Source organism: Pseudopodoces humilis, chromosome 5 (assembly GCF_049639895.1).
Source record: "Pseudopodoces humilis isolate 2021_Gansu_Grassland_sample_001 chromosome 5, ASM4963989v1, whole genome shotgun sequence".
Lineage (NCBI taxonomy): Eukaryota > Metazoa > Chordata > Aves > Passeriformes > Paridae > Pseudopodoces > Pseudopodoces humilis.
The window spans coordinates 26,917,495-26,933,298 of record NC_142204.1 but is presented as its reverse complement, the minus strand read 5'-3'; the positions used below and the strand labels follow the sequence as shown (position 1 = coordinate 26,933,298).

The window sequence follows — 15,804 nt, the reverse complement described above, 5'->3', positions numbered from 1 at the left end:
GCGCCTGCGCCTCCTCCTCCTCCTCCCGCGCTGCCCGGGCCACCGCCGCCGGCCTACAAGTCCCGTCACGCCCCGCGCCGTCGCGGCCGCTGCCGTCGCGCCCCGTCCTCCCTCCCGCGCCGCTCCCCGCCCACTGCCGGCAGCGCACGCGCAGCGGGGGCGGCGTCCGGGGCAAGTCTCCCCAATGTAAGATGGTGGCCGGGCTGGCAGCGGAGCGCCCCGAGCTCGGAGGTCGTCCGTCCCTCGCGTAAAGGTCGTCGGAGCAGCCGCCCGAGCACCCGACCGGCCGCCGCCGCACGTCCCGCCCCAGGAGCGCCGCTGTGGGTTTCTCCCCTCCGCTTCTCTCTTTCCTCGCCGCCTCTCTCCTTCCCTCCCCACCCTTCTCCTTTTCCCCTCGCCTCCTTTCCCGCACGCTCGCTCACTCACCCACCCGCCCGGCCGCCCCCGCCGCGCCGGGCGGCCTGAGAGGGAGAGCCGCGCACACGCACCGCGGGCCGGGCAGGCAGGAGGAAGGCGGGTGAGTGTGAGCTGAAGGCCGGGCCGGGGAGGGAAGGAGGGACGGAAGGAGAGACGAGGAGGAGGCGGGGGGGAGCCGGGCCGCTCTGACTACGAGAGCGCCGAGGCTTCGCTGGGACGGCGCAGGCCGCAGCCCACCCGCCGGTGCAGCCCCGGCGACGGGAGGACGCGCCGGGCCGCTGCCGGGCGCCGAGGGCACCGGGCCGTGAGGAGAGGGCGCGGGGGCGAGCGGGCGGTTCCTCCTCCCCGGGGGCGCCGGGGAAGGGGCTCCCTTCGTGTAGCTGTTAGGAGGAGGCTGTATTTATTTCCTCCTCGCCCCCCGCCTCCGGTGCGGAGAAGCCCTTGGGCCAGGCCGGGCCACCGGCCGGGGTGGCGGAGGGACGGTGGCCCCGGAACCGCTCGCATTTGCCGGGGCAGGCCGGCGCGGGCATCGCGGCGTGATTCACTTAGAATTTGCGTGGAAATTTCCTCTCTCCCCTTCTTCCTCTTCCCTGGAGCCAGGCTCCATTTCTTCTTGTGATATGCACTTTTTTCCTGAGGGAGAGGCAAACAGATGGTGAATGGCAGCCTCTTAATTTTGGTGTTATTTTGGACAGTCCGTGCAACCCCTCCTGAGATTTGTCTGTCAGTAAAATAACCGGTATGTAACTTTCTGTCTCATGCTTGCAAAATCCTAGAAGCTCTTTCCATTTTGTGCATTAGCAGAAGCAAATGACAAGGTTGTGTGTATGAGTGCTTGTCCTGCTTCTAGCGACAGTCCTACAGCTCTACCTGCCAGTTTAAAAGTGAGAAGCCAGTGCTTTTGTATGTACAGGAAAGGGGAGGGAAAATACACTAGATAATTATCTTAAAATGCTTTGCTACCATACCAGAAAGGATTTAATTGTCCATGGCTTGTGTTCTTCTGTCAGTGTGGTAATACCAAGTATGCCGTTCACAGGAGAAAGCAATTCTCTCCAGAGCCTGTGTTAATGTAAGCAAAACCTATCAGCTGCTTAAAGCTGTGGAAATGCTAGACCTGCAGATGTTGGCTTACTCCTGTCCAAAAGTTTTAGAAGTTAATGTTGGCCAGTCACATGTTTACTGAGCCTGTACAGGTTTCTAACTCTCTGTGTTTTAACTGTCTGTATTTGGCTTTAGTTTTGAAATGTCTTGACTTGAACATCCCTGTACTTTGACTTCATATTCATGTAAACATGGTGTCTGGCACTAACAGAAGAGCACACATACTGAAAGATGAGTATGTAGAAGAATGAATTTTTTTCTAGCCCCTTTCACTGCTTAAAAAGGAAAGAGAAAAAAATAAAATACAGGCTTAGGAAGAGCAGGGAATAAAACAGCTGTTTGACTCAAGAGAGTGAATTAGTTTCAGATGGCCTACAAATAGTCAAATATACTGCTAGTTTCTTAGCACCTCTGTAATAATGTAGTGATCTAACTTGTAGTCTAGGATTCAGCTGTGCTGCACCTTAGGCTTTTGGAATTCTGAGATAGAGTTTCCATTTCATAAACGAGATGAACACATGCAAGTGTTTAGAAATGCTTGGCAGTTAAACTTGGCTGAATTGTAAGCTGAGTTCATTTTAGGGGAAAATATTGTTTTGGAAAGGGGAATACAGTGAAAAAATTATGTCGTCTTTTGATTTGCATGTTTCTTCAGGTGCCTTTTTGTTAGCTTTTAAAATTAGGAGTGTTGGAGGATCCTAACAGTTTTTTTCTTTACAGAGAAAAGGTGGCGAGTGTCTGTCAGGAATAGTGCTCTACAAGTTTCTTGGTAACTCAGAAAGTTTAACAACATCCTTAGAGTGCCCACTAAATAAAAATCTTGGGTTAAAAAGACTGGTGAGAGAGTGTACACAAGTATGTGGCTTTTTTTATTTAATTAAAAATAGTCTTTATGTAGAAATACATGTTTTCCTTCATGGCTATTGTTTATAGAAGTTAGGATATTATTTGTGATTTAAATGTTTTTAAAATAGCTCTGACCAAGATCCTAAGTATGGGCCCTGAGGGCTTAACTCTGGCAGCTATTTCTCAAAATCTCACCTGCCTCTTTGAAATAAATGAGATTATTTCAAATAGACTGCTCTGTAAGCACAGGTAACTGTTAAGTGGCTGATCACAGATTGCATCTTGGGTCTTGGTTGCTCTGGTAAGATGAGGCTGATCTATGGGCCTTAATATATGCTGAACAGAAATTACTTGCTCAGCAAGACTGATAGGGTCAAGGGTTCCTAAACTTTCACACGGAGAATAGTGCCTTAGGTTGTACAAAGCACCTCTTGTCCCTCTTGCAGTTATGCTGTATTGCTGAGATAACTTGAGTAAGTGCATATGTGAAAGACTGCATAACTTACCTTACTTCAATGTCCTGTCCTGCTGAATGCTTTCTCTTTTCAAAGATGTTCATGCTTGCTTTTTTTTTTTTTCCCTGTGTTTATATTTCTACCTGCTTAGTCCCCTTTTTATTGGATAGTAACTGTGTAAGGAGCTAGAGCTTTATGAATAAATAGTCCCCATCCCTCTGGGCTGCCCTCTTCTGTTTCTTGGAGAATAGTCTATACATTTATTCCGTTCAGAATGTTGGTTAACATTTTAACAACTGCAAACACTTTTCAGACTTGGAAAATTAAGTATAGCAGCAAATGGTTTGGTATGGCTTGAGCTGCTGCTCAGACCTTCTGGTTCTTCCTGTAAGTAAACTGGGAGGGCAGTGCAAGTGTCTAGTAGGAAATATGAATATAACATCTCTAAGTAAAAGCATGTGTGTGTTTTTGCATTATACTGTTTTGATAAGTTAGGTGCATTATTTTACCAGACTGAGGTTTTTTTCTGTCACACTAGAAACTTTTATGTGCTTGGTTATGTCAGATGGTGTTTTTCTTGCATGAGTTTGTAAAAGGAATCTTCATTGTTTCCTTATTTCAAAATTGTATTCAAGATTATACAGATTTAGTGAGTATTCAGAATACATGGTTTTGGCTTCTGCTTAGCTGCTATTAGAATGGCTGCATCAGCTCAAAGGGAAGAATTGGTGTTTAAACTAGTGATTTCCACATAGTACTAAGATCAAGTAAGTTTTGTAGTGATATGTTTTTTATTATTTCCTTCCACTTGGCTGTTCTGGGAACTTGACAACTCCCAGGTATTTCTAGTAGGACTCTACCATCATTTAAATGCAGCTTGCAAGTGTTTTCTAAACACGTAGGCACAAAATAAGGTTTTCATAAATCTCATGCATGTGCTTTAATAACTTGAGGAAGCCTGCATCCAAAGCTATTGAGACAAATACAGGCCAAGGGAATGAAACTTTTCATCCTTCCCTGTGTATCCTGAAAGCTATGTACTGTGTTTTTATTCTGGAGCAGAATATGTTAGTGTTGATTTCATAGTAATTAATCAGTCATTAGTATATTTTTATTAAAGTATTTCATCTGTTGCTGGTTCTCAAATTGGGGAAAAATAGGTTTGGATCAGTATAAGGGGAATTTTTTTATCGTTTAGTCACGGAGTTAAAAATAAAGGTGAATGTAGAGATCAAGCAAACATGTTGCTGAACTTGGTGGAGAGGGAGCTTGGATCTTTGCTAAGGCTTGTTGTCTGATCAGTGCTGTCTGATTTTGAGCTGGTTCTGTTCTCTTGAAAGGGAAGAAGGGAAAATCTCATCTGTCTGTGAGTAGCTTTCTAACATGCTGTGATTCCAGCATCTGTTTCTTCTAGCTCACTGTTGTCTTGAGAGCAATAGATGCCTAATACAAGGTGGGTTTCAACTGAATACAAAATCTGATGTAAAGTAGTTGTACTTCTGCATATCTTGTTTGTGAGATGGAGGGTCCCTTGTTGTAGTGCAGGTTCTTGTCCTGTCCCTTTCTGGGCTTTGAGTAATTTACTTTTCTCAGCTTAGCAGCCTTTCATTGCTGGAAGGTGATATTGCAATATTTTACATTTGATTGCAAGTATCAATTATTAGTACTAGAAATTTGGGGTGGTGTTTTTGTGTTGTTAAGGTTTGGTTTTCTTGTTTTCTTTTTTCAAAACAAATTAAGTGAAAAAAACTGCAGAAGTGGCAGCACACTGTCTTCACTTCTAATGAGTTCTTCAAATTTGGAACAGGATCACATGAGCTTTGTAGGGATGGCCAAAAAATGTCATAGGTGTGTGTACTGTGATTTGCAAGTAGTGCTTCATCCCAGGTTTTACTTTGGCCCATTTTTAGGCCTTTTTTGCGGTTAAGTGCTTATGTTCCAGACTGCTGAGGCCTAATCTTTTCCTTGCTTAACAGAAGGGGCATTTATTTTTTCCCAGTGTGAATGTTCTTAAACATTTTCTTCCATATAAGATTCGATACACAAAAGTAGTAACTAGAAGGGTAGCAATCTTACTCCTTGTAGGATAAAATATACTGCATAGGAGGACTTGCTAACAATTTTTCAGGTTAATTTGTTTCAGGAACACTGAATTCAACAGATGAGATTTATTTGCAAGCAGGCTTCATGTTGTATTTTGGTGTAAAGTTTTTCGCCAGTATAGATTTAATGTGGATCCTGCTTGAATAGTGTATATTAATTTTAAATTGCAAGATATATGAGCTAAGACACCTTGAGTATGAAATACTGTACTTGCAGGAGGAGTACTTTTTTTATTTCCAAACCTGTCTCTTATTACATCTTACAGTAAGTTGCTGTCTTAAAAAAAAACCCAGAATTTGAGTGCAGGACTGGGAGGAAGTAATTATATTTGTATGTACTTTGGAACTGCCTACCTGAGGGAGTTTGTGATAGAAGTTTTGATGAAGGTTATGTCCCAGATAGGTAAGCATGTGGTGGCTGTTGTTCAGAGTTTGTTTTCTACTGCAGCCTAGAATTATAGAAAAACAGGATAGGGAAGAAGTATGCAGCAATAATCACTAGATGTGGGGAGAAAGTATTCAGCTACTTTTTTGTCTTTCTGTCTTCTCTCCAGATATAATGAATGAAGATAGGTATGTGTAGCTATAGCTGTGCTTGTCAGTTAAAGACTTAAAGCTTCTCTGTGATCTGTAGATATTACCTTGGGCTGTTGGACATTGCAAAAATAGAAACTATCCCCTGTCTTTGAAGAGCTCCTGCTTTCATGACATGTGACTTTTTTTCATTGAATGAAATCTAGAATTAGTCCTCAGTATCTCATTCATAAAATGAGTCTGTCCCCTGAGAACTCTTAAACTAGCATAAAATAAGAGGCCAAAACTTGCTAGGTCAAAATTATTGTTTATAGGTCAGCATGCCCAATAGTTAATTTGAATGAGTTTCCTTTAATCAGTGTGAACTAAACTCCTGAAGTTATGTTAAACACACCAGTCTGAATGAGAGAGGCCCAGTAGCATTAATCCAATTTGTGTAGTGACATAATCTTACTGCCATTTATCATGTAACTGTTGCTCCTCTCAACGGGCCTTCTTGCGTGTGTTTCTGTTGATCATTTAGCATGTTGAATCCCTTTTCCTAAGAAGGTAATCTTCCCTTTTATGAAACTTCATCCTGGGTTAAGGGTCAAGTAATTTATAACTCAGGAACCATGTTAGAGAAGTTAGAGCTTCTTCCCATCTTTGAAAGCTCCTTTGCTAATCCTTTCATTTAGTAAAACATATATTTAACATATTAATGTGGTTTCACAGTTAGTGGAAAACTGGTTCTAGAACATAGGTGGGAAATCTGAAGCTAGAAGACGATCACTGGTTTTCCTTTACATAACTGTTAGTGTACATTGAAAATATGGAAGAACAGCTGGGAAGTTTAAGGAAATAGCAGCTTTTATATCAGTCTGTCTTCTGCTCACAGGTAGTGTTATCATCTGACTGGATTACAGTTTCATTTGAGTCTTGAATAGTAGTTATAATTGTAAGCATGCTTCAAGGTATGTCAATTCTCATGTTTTCACCAGTGTAATGGCTTCCTCTTCTCATTGAGCCCTTTTAGAGATACTAATTTCTTAAATGTTTTGCTCATGGTCTCATTCTCATTTAACTTGAGGCTTGTGATTCTCTGGGGGTGGGGCAGGGGCTTACCTTGTATGAGAACTATTCCTCTGGTTACTACAGTGTAAATACACAGCGCGGTAAAACTTGATGAGAGCCAACTATGTTGTGTGACCACGTGACTGACAGTCTGAAGAAAACACCATACCTTGGGCAGAAAACGCTTAGAATTGGTTCTGTAGTATCTCTTCCTGGGAAACCAGCTATTTGTTTTTGACCAGTGTCCAAAAAGAGAACACTACGCAGCCATCTCTATAAGGCAGCCTGCAGTGGCACATGGTTTTTATTCTTTGAGCATAGTTTGTATAGAGTATAAATAAAGTGAAGAGTCAGAAAACAGGCAGTTTTGGAGTAAAATGGTTATTTTGCCTCTCCTCATAATTAATACCAGTTACTGTGAGGGTTCTTGATAAAAATTCTTTGCACATATCTATTGAACTATTGACCAGAGGTGAAGCGAACTTTGTTTTCAAACATGTGTAATTTGGTGTAATGAGGTGAGAGGGAGGGTCAGGTTCCTTTTGGCATTTGCAATGCTGTAGTCATCCACTCTTAACAAATGAGCCACTTAGTACCAGCTGTTGTTTCTGCTGTATTCAGTGTGTGCCACTTCTGAAAGCATGGTGAAGGTAACTTCTGCAGAGGTGCAGTGCAGCATCTTTTGATTGTACTGTTTTTTTTCCTGAGACTTGTGATGGACTTAAAAAATACCATAGTGTATGAAAGTATAAGGAAGGAGATGGACTCAGTGTCACTCTGTGCTTTTTTTGGGTTTTTGTTTTACTTTTTTATTTAATAAATATAAAGTCAGATATCAAAGAGCATCTTCTCAAAGCTGACATCAGCATAAGTTTTTCTGAGGCATCCTTAATGTCTTAATTTTCTATTTTGTTTCTTCTGGTTTTAAAAGAAAATCTATCAGCCAGTTCTGTTCTTTTAAGGTGGTTGTTTGATTTTCTTACAGGTTTTGGTTTGCATCTTATATAGGCTTAGGCTTCTCCAAAGGAACTGCATTCAGCTGGTCTTGGTTGGTAAAACCTCAGACCTGTCCCTTAGTATTAAAAAATTCACAGCATTTAAAGGATATGTTGGGCAAGTATATTTGCAGTCAACTTGAACTTTTGTGAATTTTATAACGTGTATTTGTCACAGTCTGACAAATTGGTTGGGATTTCATTCGGCAAATGTCTCCTTAACTTCACCTCCCTGAGTGAATGCATCTCCAGGTAGTGAAGGTAGCAGTAGAAGGAATTTATATAAATCCAATACTACGCATCCTGCTTAAATTTGTGGAAGCTGATACTTTTACTTCCCATTGTCCTCCCTTTCTTCTTCTGAGAAATTGCTTTATATGTGTGTCTCTAAAACTTGTTTACTACAGCATATGGATTATCTTCATGTAGTTCTCTATGTATCCTCACTGGGATAAAGGTGCTTCCCTCAATGCAGGTCTTGATCTTTCTCAACTTTGTTTTTTTAGTAAAAAATATGTATTTTCCTGAAAAGCAGAAGTAGGCAATGTGGAGTGGAGTATGAGTGATAAGAGGGTTCTTCCACTCTCTGAAGCTTTTCTGTGCTTCTTATTAAATTAATTGTTTGCTTTTTGAAATAAATCTCATTTTTTAAGTTACAGAATGGAAAGTGAAGTAAAAATCTAAGTATTCTCTGTAGAAGCCAAACCACCTCCAAACCAGGATTGAGTGTGACTGTGACACGGTAGATGTTGTTACCATTTTCTGTTGACTCAGATGTCAGTACGTGTTATTGAAACAGCGTCCTGCTCTTGTCTGAAGCAGATGATGTCTTAAGCATAGTATTCTTATTTTTCATACTGAACTACAAGACAATCTCTTTCTGCAGCTAATGGAATTGATAGTTTATTTGATTTATTTGCTCTTGCATTTTAATTAGATATACCTTTTATGTTATCCAGCTGTTTTATAAATTACTGGAAGAGATACCTTATTGCCTTGAATTATGTGCTGGAGAATTTCAGATTTTAGAGAAGCTTCACCTTTTGTCATTTTCAGCATGAAACAAGAAAAAAGCCACAGGCCTTATTTCCACCTACTTTCAGATAGTGCCATGAATTTGAGCACAGAATGTGTGCTCTATTTGGAGTTGACTTTACCTGCCAGATACACATCAAGAAAAAACTGAAATGGTTCACTCATTTATTTTTTTCCATCAGGCTTTGCAGTTACTAGCTACAGGGGCTAATGCTTTACTTACTTCATTCTTGAAAAATTCTAAGTGTAGGTACATTGGTGTAAGTGTAGTCTCTATAAAGGGGGTTTGTATGTGTTAAACTTCCATTGTATCTTTACACTTCCACTGTGCCTCGTGTATTTACGTATTAAGACTTATATTGTGTAACAGCAGTGCTCATGGAAAGGAATTGTCATAATAAAACTTATATTTTTGAAGCTAATATTGCAGATGTGGGCAGTGTTTCTCTGTTTCAAACATGTTCTCTTCATTAATAGATCTATTCCATTTGGTAAAATTTACTACTTAAATGTTTGTAGGATCACAGCCTTAATTTGTAGTATTTTGGTTTCCTGCCTTGAGCACCACCTAAATACAATTAAGTTCTAATGCATTTCTGTGTTGACTTAGGTTTAAAGGGGAAAGTATAGACAAGTTCGTAGAATCACAGAATGGTTTGGTTTGGAAAGGACCTTAAAAGATCATCTTACTCCAACACCCCTGCTATGGGCATGGACACCTTTCACTCGTTTGGGTTGCTCAAAGTCGTATCCAGCCTGGCCTTGAACACTTCCAGGGATGGGACATCCACAGCATTTCTGGACAGCCTGTTCCAGTGCCTCCCCACCCGTGTAATGAAGAATTTCTTCCTAACTTCGAATTTAAATCTACCCTCTTTCAGTTCAAAACTTTTACCCTTTGTCCTATCGCTTCACTTCCTGAAAGTCTCTCCAAACTTCTTATAGGCCTCTTGTTAGGTATGGGAAGGCTACTATCCAAATCTCTCTGGAGCCTTCTCTTCTGCAGGCTGAACAACCTCAACCTCATAGGAGAGATACAGCAGTCCTCTGCTCATCTCTGGCCCTTCCCTGCACCTGCTGAAGCAGTTTCCTCTCTTTATTGTGCTGGGGGCCCAATTCAACGGATAATGTTCTGATTCCCAGTTGTCCACTGTTCATTTAGCTGTGGCTTAAACTGACTTGCCTCTCCTGACTCTGTAGTTAGGGGTAACCATTGTCACATTTTGCAAAAGTCTAGTTTGCTTTTTTCCACTTGTGACTAAAGATACTGGGTGTAAATGGTTGAGAGTGAACCTGGGGGTGGTGGTTGCTGTCTCACAAGTTTTAGGATGAGGTTGAAGAGGCTGACCAAATCCTCCTTGTTCCCTGTATTGCTAGATAGTTTCTCAAGGATTCTGAAGAATGATTTTAAGCCTACGCAAGGGTTTTGTTTTTGGTTTGTTTGTCTTTTTTATTTGTATGGATTTTTTTTTAATAGGCTGGATGAGGAGTACAGACCTTTTTCTGATATATTCGCTCTCCTTCAGCTGTGAATGAAATACAGCATGTGTGTTTTCCAGAGAAATATGGAGGCCTGTGGAGAAGATTCCTTTTTTTCTGTTAAGGAAGCATCACTATTTCTTCCAGTATATGTAGCCCCCCTCCAGCCTTTTCTTCTGAGAAGTGCTAGAGCACAACATACTGCTAGGAGGTATGAGATAAAGCTTTGGATACATTTCTTCTTCTTCTCTCCCTCCCCTATCTCTGGGATTTCTTGACTGACTAGTCATACTGTGAATTTTCCAGTGGTTAATAGCTCCTGATGTTATTTGCTTTGTCAGAGTGTGGGACTTTTTCTGAAGAGCTGTTACTGTCCTAAAATATCTTATGTCTGATAAGTAGCTTTGGAGGATTGGGAAGACTGATACAGGAACTTCTGCATGTAATTATTGATAGGGTACTATACCGTACCAGGAATTTGTTCCAGGTGCTGGAATACTTGTGGTGTCTTTGTTAATGTCTTTATTTTTTTGTTGTTGGTTTTTGTCTAAACCAACAATGATAGGACAGCAGCCCTAATAATAAGTACCCTTATTCTCCTCCTTGATGTATTTCTGATCTTTGAGGCTTGGTTGTTGGTTTGGTCTTTCCTTTCCCCTTCAGTTCAGGGCATCTTTTTTTCTGTGTAAGTATAAATATGAGCTTGTAAAACTACAACTCTTCATTCAACTGTATGATTTTTTTTTTAGAAATTCATCCATAACTTTTAATTCTAGTTTTGAAAAAGGTTGAACAGGATATGTTCTCTTTAGAGTCACTGTACATTGTAGAGAAGGGTTATAGTGAGCCCAGGAAGGCAATGTATAACTCATTTTAGCTTGTACTAGAGCATATTTTAGTATGAGGTCTTAGTTCCTACAGTTGTATCTGGGGAAGTGCAGGAATAAAGATGGCAGCTGCTTTGAATCAAAACTTTGTATTGTGTTGGAAGACTTTAAATCTAGCAGATGTGTGTAAGAAGTAACAGTTTGCTAAAATTCTGTCTGCTGTTAGGGAAGTGCATCCTCTGGCTGCAGAAAAGACTTCAGGAAAGGAGGAACTAATGGTTGGAGTACCTATGGGCGTGCTGTTGAGAATACTGAGCCAAGCTTGCAGTTTGTGGAAGTCAGGCAAGAGACAGCAGGCAAGAATTAAAATAACTTCATCTAAGAAGAACATGTTTCCATATGGAGTGGGACAATTACTGGGACAGGTGAAAGAGGTTCTGCAGTGTCCAGCTTTGAATGTTTTGATGCCCAACTTGATACAGCACAGTGTAATACAGACTTAAGTTGCCAATTTTGATTTGAGAAGGAGGTTGAATAGAGAGCCCTAGAGATCCTTTCCAATTGGAATTATTCTGTGAATCTGTAGCAAAAACTGAAACCATCCTCAACTTCATGAATATAAAATTGTCCATGTTAGAGCTTGAAACTGAAAATCAATGATGAGCCTATAAACTCACATGAGGTTTAACAAGACCAGTGCAAGATGCTGCATCTGGGTCAGGGCAATCCCTGATATCAACACAGACTGAGGATGCACAGATGGGGAGCAGCCCCACTGAGAAGGACTTGGGGGTTCTGGTGGATGAGGAGCTGGACATGACCCAGCAATGTGCACTCAGCCCAGAAAGCCAGTTGTATCCTGTGTGGGCAGCAGGGTGAGGTAGGGGATTCTACCTCTCTTCTCTGGTGAGCAGAGGGGTAGAATAATCGCATATTATCCCCACCTGCAGTGCTGCATCCAGCTCTGGGGTCCCCAGCACAGGAAGGACATGGACCTGTAAGAGCATGTCCAGAGGAAGCCACCAAGAGGTTAAGAGGGATGAAGCACCTCCTCTTTGAGTACAGGCTGAAAGAATCGGGATTATTCAGCCCAGTAAAGAGAAGGCTTTCGGGTGACCTGGTTGCAGCCTTACGGTACCTGAAGGGAGCCTAGAAAACAGATGGAGAGGGGCGTTTTACGGCATCGCGTAGCGACAGACTAAGAGTGGGTTTAGCTTAGATATTAGAAAAAATTCTTTACTGTGAGGGTGGTAAGGTATTGGCACAGGTTGCCCAGGGAAGCTGTGGATGCCCCATCGCTAGAAGTACTGAAGGACAGGAGGGATGGAGCTCTGAGCAACCTGGTCTATTGTGAAAGGTGTCGCTGCTCTTGGCAGGGATGTTGGAATGAGATGATCTTTAAGGTCCCTTCCAATCCAGGCCATTCTGATTCTGTGTTAATAGGCTTAAAGCAGATGTTGTGGCTTCAGTGGAAATGCTTATTTAGGTTTATTTAAAGTTAAAGTTACTCTTTGATGTAAATACTGAATCTCATGGATGTAATGCGGAATCTCTCAATCTCTTGCACTGACACAGGACGTCTATCTTCCTAAAGTTCCAGGTGGTTGGTTAAAATCTCAATTGATAAAATGATCGAAAGGGAATGGGAAAATACCAAGCTTGCCAGTGATGAGCAATGGGATGATGTGCTTAAAACTTGAGAAAATGAGTGCTAATGGGATCCCTCTAAGTGCTTCAGGAGTTGTTTGGATACAAAGTACCACGCCTGAAATGTTTCTACACCAATGCAGGTATCATGAGGAACAAGCAAGACTAGCTCCACACTTTGGCCCAGTCCCAGAAATTTGATATTGGTGTAAGTGAAACTGGGTGGGAGGAGTCTTGTGATTGAAGTACCCTGTCAGACGGTTGCAGGCTCTTTAGGAGGGGTAGGCAGGGCAGAAGAGGTGTGAGGGGATGAGAGGGGTTGGGCGAGTGAGGGTGGCATTTTTTTAAATGGAAGGGATAGAATCTTTGGAGTGTACAGTTGTAGGTGACACATTCAAGAAGCATTTGGACAATGTTCTTAGGAACATAGTGTGACTCTTGAGGTGTCCTGCACTGGGTCAGGAGTTGGACTCAATGATCCTGGTGAGTCCCTTCCAACTCAGCTTATTCTATGATTCTATCAACTTTTCCGTACACTGTCCATGGTACTGCAGTTTTGCAGACATTTCCCTTCCTCAGCTGTAGTCAGGCTCAGAGTCTGTTGGAATAAAAGTGATTTAATATTGAAGTTGGGCTGGATTGTATGTGTGTGGGGTGGTTGTGGGTGTTTTTATTCCAGTCTCCCTTGTAAGGTTTTTCTTGTTTGTCCTTCAAGTTAGGTACTTCTTCCAAAGCCCCAGGAGTAGCAACAGCGCTGTATTTGGTTAAATGTTTGTTTCTGTAGTTGTGTCTGTGTAGAAAGCAGGAGAAACATACTTTACTTTTGTTGGCTAAAAAGCACAATTTTGATAATCCAGAGTAATTTCTCCAATTTGTAACTGCAAGTACACTGTGATTTATCTTATGGCAGAATTCAGTCTAAGACCTTTAGGTAGCTTCAGTGTGATGATCTGGACTATGAATAGGGCCCCTAATGAAAGATAAAATTAGGTGTTGGACATCGTAATGGTGTTTCATATCTTCTGCAGAGTCTCTTGGGAGAATGAAGGAAAATCTAGTCCTAGCAATTGAATTGGTCCTAGCAATTATCATCATCTTTGCATTATACCAATAGGTAATGTCCTTTACTCTAGTTATTCCAGATTTTGCAGGTATTCTTTTTCAGGCTTGGGAATTTTGTTTGAGTAATTAGAAAAGTGTTTTTAAACTAACCCATTATTGTATTAGTATTGCCCTTAGATGAAATCTGAAGGATATGTAATTTTTCAGTGCATTAGGACTTGTATTTCCTTTAAAAACAAAGCACTGGACTGTAATTATCACTCTTTGACTCTTAAGACTTGTAGGTGTTTAATGGCACTTGCAAAGTAAAACTAATTAGGGATTGATAATGAATACATGAGTTTGTATAGAATGCTGTAAAGGAAGTGTTTGAGTGAGCTTTTTGTGTTTCTAGTACTATTCTTCGTTTCTTTTTTTCTTGAAACTGTTGAACATAAAAAGGTGTTTTCTGTTGCAGGTTGTTTATTTCCCTCCTATATAATTCATCTGTGGATTACATCTGTAATAATTGTCTTTGTCTAAAAATGGAAGTGTAACATTTGTAACAAGTGTAAGCTTTTTTGAAAGGTAGGGAGGAAGTCTACTTATACATGTTCAATTCTACATCATAGTCCTTTCATAGATAATTAGTATAAGAAAATGATTCTGAAGGAAAAAATGGCTTTTAAAAGTTGATGAAAGTTGAGAAGCAGATCTTCTGTTTTGTGGAGAGCAGTAAAGTGAACTTTTCAGTTTAAGCTGTTCCAAGTTAAGGTTTTTTTCTGTGCATGGTGATAAGGAATTCTAACAGTATGCCATTGCAGTTCTGTGTAAAATACTTGGCATTATTTACAAACCTGTATGTAATGAATTTTGCCACCTATACCCCAAATTTGTGTTGATCTGTGAGAAAAGAGCAAATGCGAGATTTGTAAACATGTTTAAATAGAAAGCAGATGTACTTGCGATGTTCACAATGATAATTCTGCCTATTACAGACACTGTCTAATGACTGTCTAATGTGTAATAGATATTACAGGGATTTTTTGATCCCATTTAAACTGATGCGAGATGCTTATTTTACTGCTCAGTTAAAATATGCTGAAGGCTCTAGTTTTTTCCTTTTACTTCATCTGTAAAGACATTGCTATAGTGGATAACTTACAATGTGTATTTTCCAAGAGTATCCTAAGGATTCCTTTTACCCCTCCCTCCCCCTACGTATAGCTATTTGTTTTCTCTATCATGATGTCATGATGTAGTTGATTTTAGTCCATTTACTTTCCAAATAACAATGTTTCTCCTTTTGCTGCTCACTGAGAGTAACAAGGTAAATTACTATTAATTTTAATTCTTATGCAGACTCTAAGATAAATTTATCTTTAATGGTGATAAAAATTTGAGACAGTAGCTTTGTATCAAGTGCTGAATATAAGTTATAAATAGGACCTTTAATATATCAGTCAGTAATTAGTGAATTTTTAAAGCATCCAACTTTGTCATCCTGTTCCCCTGTCCAAGATGAGGGCTGCAGAAGTAGCGTCTTCTTGGATGCAGAGATAGTACATTGTGTTAGACCAACATGCTAGTTCATTGTATGTGTTGGTTTAATAAAAGATGCAATCTCAACCTACAAACCCTGTGGCTTTTTTAGAGTGGGATGAATGTAGGAGTGTATGCAAGGCACAACAATGTGGCTTCTTCATCTTTGGCAGTCTCAGGACTCTGCAGAGGTGTGCTGTGCTAGGAGACAAGTTGTCTTTCCCTTCATATTCACATTCATCTCTTGTGGCTGTGCTTGATCCCTGTCCTGCTGAAGGAAAACTGCTGTGGGCACATGCTTTTGTCTTTGGTACCTCTGTGTTTAGGTGTAGTAAAGTGACTTGTGACTTCATGTCAAAAACCTTTATTCTGCGTAGTGATGTGCTATTTTATATGCCATCTGTGAATTTAATCTAGAGGGAATATTCTGTGTGCTCTAACATTCTTAGTCTTATGCATAGCCATGTTTTTCAAGGACTTAAAAACCCCTGTGACTATTAATGCCCTTTTAAAAGTGTTCAGAACAATTTTTAGTCTTTCATAGAAATTATTTTCATATGAAAGTTCAAAAACTAAATTGGAGTTTTCATTGGAAGATAGTTACTGGGAATGTAGTTCTTTACCTTGAGATTCCTTGTGGAGGAGAAATAATGTAAATGGTGTGTGGTTGGTTTGGAGCTCTTGCCTTACAGAGAAAGCAGCTAACCTGGCAGCTGTTGTAATCTGT

The 15,804-nt window shown here is 40.7% G+C and overlaps 1 protein-coding gene across 5 annotated transcripts in view; it reads left to right on the top strand.

Moving 5' to 3' along the window:
* The first annotated feature begins 155 nt into the window (after window positions 1-155).
* CNOT4 (CCR4-NOT transcription complex subunit 4) overlaps window positions 156-15,804 on the top strand; it is a 76,789-nt gene continuing 61,140 nt past the window's right edge. For 3 of the 5 annotated variants that reach the window (XM_014249066.2, XM_088055581.1, XM_005519465.3), the window contains exon 1: window positions 156-517. The gene's annotated coding sequence lies outside the window, so the exon portion shown is untranslated. The remainder of the gene's footprint in view (window positions 518-15,804) is intronic. The other 2 variants (XM_014249067.2, XM_014249064.2) reach the window with 2 other exon arrangements.